Source organism: Adiantum capillus-veneris, chromosome 10, assembly GCF_014529385.1.
Source record: "Adiantum capillus-veneris isolate H3 chromosome 10, ASM1452938v2, whole genome shotgun sequence".
NCBI lineage: Eukaryota > Viridiplantae > Streptophyta > Polypodiopsida > Polypodiales > Pteridaceae > Adiantum > Adiantum capillus-veneris.
Genome location: NC_140940.1, coordinates 60,352,150 through 60,357,561, shown reverse-complemented (window position 1 = coordinate 60,357,561; position 5,412 = coordinate 60,352,150).

Here is a 5,412-nt window from a genome sequence, read left to right as displayed (position 1 = left end):
AACAGTGGAACTCTATAATTAACTTCCCTCTCAAAAATGTGCATTTTTCATTAGGAAGAGGATGGGGTATAGGAGTGCCTCTTTATTTTCCATGAGATTATGGCGGTGATTAGCATTTAAATAGATGCATGACATGTTTGCAAGAATGGTGGGTGTGCAAGAGAGGTGTAAGAGTGGTCAAAGGATGTACTTTTCTCCCCAAAAAAGGGGGTGGATAACTTTATGGTTTTTGACCTTCCATAACTCCTATATATAATCTCCAATTTGAGCACAGATTATGTCTGGTTTGTAATCTACACGCCAAGCTCTTTCCGTAGATATGTTACATGATATGGTTTTTCCCACTAGATTTTAATTTTGATTTTGGGAAAGAAATTGAATTGAAATATACTAGCCATTTTGTGTGTTTGAATTCAAAATTTGTCCTTTCATTGTTTCCTTAATACTAAAGGTTTGACTCCCTTAAACTATGAAATAAATAAGCCCTCCTAGACCCCATTCTCTTCCTAATGTGCACACTTCATGCTTTTATGCGCATCTTTGATCGTTTATTTAAGCTTCCTATTTGGTTATGTCTTCATAATGGAGCCTGCGAAGAGGTCGCTTGATGCTATCTCAAAAGTAGAAGGGCTTCTAAATTCAATAGATTGTTGTGGGACCGATACCTCGAGTGTTGCGTAGAAGAACAATCCAAAATATGGTGGCGGATTTCACAAAGGCGGTTGTCATTGCATGGGTTGAAATAAACATTACACACTATATGGTGAGTGCTTTCCATTCTGCCTTGTTCTATTCTATGCTTTAGTTTTGATCATCAATGTGCTGTAGCTTTCTGTCATGAGACAAACCTCTGCTCCACTGTCAATGTAAGTTTTTGGAATCCGTTGTCCCTTGATTTGAGCCTCCACCAAAGGCACTATATCCTTGAGACCATATGCTTTGATTACACTTACTAGCTTACTTCGCTTTGCCCTCGTGCTCACCATTTTTGACCATTGTCGTCGCAGCTTTGGGGAGATATGAAGTAGTTGTTGCTAAGTAATCTTTGGTCCTTGTGAACTCACATCAGCTGTCAAGTCATAAGGTTGTGTCTGAGATGCCATAGGGAAATCAGAGATGTCAATTTGAGACCTAGTACGGGTCTTTCTCTTCTTGGCTTCATCTTTAGTTGCCCGAGATGTACTTGCTTCATTGCTTGCATCCTTGCTTGTTTCTTTACTTACTTCATCTTGGACACGCACACGTTTGATAGGCATTGTAGCCACTTCATCTATCTTCATCTTCCCTTTAGCTATTTCTTCCTGGTTGCTTCTGCCCTTGAGGACCTCCTCCATCCTTATGATGCTCACATTTGGTTGAGTAGCAGGGGTTTGAGCTTGAGCACGAGGTGGCTACAAAATTTGAGGTTGTGGTTGCTCTTGTGCTTGAGCTCTAGCACGGGGAGGACTTACTTGTTGTCGAGGACCTCTGACAGGGTAATCATATCTTCTGGGATGAGGGCAATTATACATGCCCTGGCCATTTTCCCCACAATTGTAACACAACATTTCCCTTGCTTGACGTCGCATTGGTGGCCGATTCCCACCATTTCCCTCAATAGGCCTTCTTGCACCCTGCACAAGATTTACTCTCAACCCCTCTAGCTAGTTTGTGAGATTGTTTATTTGTTGGATCATATCTTCTTGGTGACCTCTATTGAGGTCTGGTGAATTAGGCACATTTGGAGGTATGTGAGAAGCTTCCATAGTTGTGATATTGCCTCCCAAAGCTAGCTGGCCAGCTTGGGCTTGATAGAGAATCTTTCTATTCTTTTCCCTAGCAATTCTTAAGGCATCTTTAAAAGTATTTGGAAATTTTCTCTTTACCTTCTCCCTTAGCAAGGGGTACAAACCTGAGATAAATCCATCCTTTTGGAGGCAATTGGGAGCTCGCTCACCAGGGTTTAGTGAGTCTGACCATTGCCCCCAAAGTTTCAGAAAACCTTCCTCATAGGTTGCATAACCATGAGGGTCAACTTGATGAAGGGCCAGAAGCTGTTTCCATAGTTCTTCTGCCGAATTGTCTCGTTGAAATCTTCTTAGGAAAGCCACCTTCAATCCCTCCCAATCAGCTCTTTGGGTTGGATCTAGAGCCTAGAATTATACCCTAGCTTCTTCTTTGAGCACCAAAGGAAACGCTCTCAATTTCAATGCTTCGTCATCCCTCCCAGAGACAAGGAAAGCCATCTCCAAGTTATCCAAAAAATCCCCAGCATTTTCCCCACTACGCCCAAAAAAATTAGGAAAGCCATCATAAAATGGGTTGCCTTCCTCTCAATACAGCACAAAGATGAAAACGTCTAGGCCCAAATCATATCTTATTAAGGGTAGAATAAATGGATTGATAGATGCATTAATCTCGGCTAGACGACGAGGGCCTAGTAAATTCCTTATGATGTTTTGGAACCTAAGCTTTGTGCTAGCTATTATATGCACAGTTTGTCTAGCAAGAGGTTGGAAAGGTCCATATAAATCCCTATGATTCATGGAGTATGCTTAAAGCAAGATGAAGATGTGAACATCAAAAGATACATTATACTCCAAAATAAGAAATATTATAGGGTCAGGGGACAACAATATCTCTCTCAACTTCTCAGCTCCAAAATAGAAGACCAATCTTTGTTGGAAAAAAATCTTTCTATCAATGCGCAAATTCACCCTAATATTCTGAACTGATTGAAAGTTGTAGAAAATGGGATTATTCATTGGTGCATTAAATACAAACTTCCATGAAGCACTTCATTGAAGTTGAGCTCTCTTGGATCCCACCATTTGAGAGATGCGAAGAATTTGCTCACCAGTGATTAGCCTAGCTTTGGTGTGACCATCTTCAGCTTTGTAGAGTTCATAGGGTTCAATGGCTACCCTCTCAACCACCTTGATCCTTCTTGCTAGTAGTAGTTGGAGTGCATCACCATATGTAGCCTCTTGCCAATACCGCACCCCATTGATGTGTAGCTCCCCCTCCAAAAACTTGTTAATACCCGATTTTGAGAGTGCTTTCACCACCTGAAGTCGAGGCTTCAAAGGAAATTTCTTCACACTAGCCACAAAGCACTCAACACAATGCTTTGACCTAGGGACTTGATGACTACAAGATTTTCCTTGAAGCAAAGAAGGGTGTGTGTAGTTAACTCTCTTTACCCGCATACGTGCCGTTTGTCGATAAAGACACTTCTTTTCTCGAGCTTCTTGGGGAGACCATAGTGGAAGTCTCGGAGAATTTGATGGATCTTCCTTCATAGGATTGACAGAGCGCTGCTTGAGAACTCCTCCGTGGGGACACCAATTTATGACGAAGGAAATTTGGAATGGCGGCCTCTACACCAAAACAAACTCCATTGCGCCACAAGGGAAATGAGATGAGGGCACCACCTAGTCTTGAAAGCGTGGACTAGGACCGCTACACACACACACACACACACACACAGAGAGAGAGAGAGAGAGAGAGAGAGAGAGAGAGAGAGAGAGAGAGAGAGATCACTATGAATGAAGCATTAACCTTAGTGTGTGTACAAGGAATGGATAACTTCAAACATTCCCAACACAAATAGCTTGTAGATTACTAAACAACCACTCAAGGATTAGCCAAAATCACATCAAGCACACTCACACACACATAAAAGATTTCTCTTAATTAACATAAGTAAGAGGAGGGGAGGTTACTAGCATAAAACAATTTGCATTCTAGAATGTGCAAGAATAGAGTGAATGAATGAGATTTATGGGCTCATGGTGAGTGATACAACGACTCAATGGGGCTGAGGGAGGCTTAAAATTACAAAGGGGAAGGCCTCTTTATATAGGAAAGAGAGTGATTAGGAGTGAGGTTAAGATCCAAGTGTAATTTGTACAAATGAAGCTTGATTAGGGACATTCAACCAATGAAGAAGCTCCTTCCAAGTGATTTGTTGACCAATTTTCAACTAATTGGCTCCATCATCACTTGTGTTGTCTTCACTCCTTCCTCCATAGCTTGAGTCCAAGAGCTTCCTTATTTTAAAATGTAAAGAATCTACATAAAATCAATACATATCTAGTAATAATAGAAAGGGGTTGAATGAGAACTTATGAATTACAACAAGATTAAGCATGACTTGAGAGGTGATTAGAAGAGGAATTTGTGATGGTTTTTTGAGCTTGAGAGAGAGGAGGAAGGAGGGGAGTGTGAGAAGACTAATGGCTGATTTTTAGAGAAGGTCTCAATGTGGAAAAGGAAGGGTGTGTGTGTAAAGGTAGAGGGGGTGGTCTCCACCACAGTTGAAAAAACTGGCGTCCGCCATTTTGGCGATATCTCCTAGACCGTAGATGCAAAAATTATAAAAAAAATATGGTCAAAAATATGGTCAAAAAAAATATGGTCAAAAATTTCTTGGATCGGAGTGGAAGTATTTTTTTAAAAATCCAGCAAAATCATGTGTCTGGTTCCTTCCTTTACCAAGTCTTCCACTTGGGTCCCATCTGTTTGAATCATCATATGGCTCCAAATCCATGATGATATGAGCCACTCATGACCCTTGAATCATGGGTGCATGGCTCCACAACCACATCATATCTTTTCTTTTCACATTTACATATTTTCCCTTCCCTTTACCACTAGGTTCTCCCTCTACCTTTCACCTCCGGTGAACTAGTCAAGAAAAAATTCCCATCAAATCATTTTTTTAATTTTTCCAAGAGGTTGTTCTCACTCTTTCTTTTATTGTAAACCTCTAGAAGCAAGGAAAACCAACAAAATATAGTAAACAAAAATTTGTGATATGCTCCGATGAGTATCAACGAAAAGCATCATGGTATCACCGAGAATAATCATTGTATCAACGAAACAACATCATGGTATCAACGAGAATAGCCATGGTATCAACGAAACAACATCATGGTATCACCGAGAATAATCATTGTTGTTGAAGCTATATATGGCTCACTCTACTGAACTTGGTCTCACCTATATATTTGTATCTTGTCCTCCATATGAATCAGTCTTTGGGAGCGTATTAAGTTTGTCTCTTGTCTCGTCTCTCTCTCTTTCTCTCTACATCTCAACATGGTATCAAAGCGGTAACGATCACGCGCCGATTCAATTCATGGTGACACAACAGTATGTATATGCGATTCGCATGTAAGATTCAAAATTGCTACAAATTTTATTTTCGAGCGTTGATTCTTGTTAACTGTGGTTGTTTTGTGTTAAGAAGAATATGATTAGTGTTTTATGTGGCATTTATTTCTAATCAATCTAATCGTTGATTACATTTTCTTGTTGATGACACCCTGAACTTCATCTCAATTTTTCTTGTTGTTCTGCTCAAAATTTGGAGAAACGGGAAAAGCGCAATGGAGCATAGCGCAATGGCACTTTTCATCCAAAACTTGT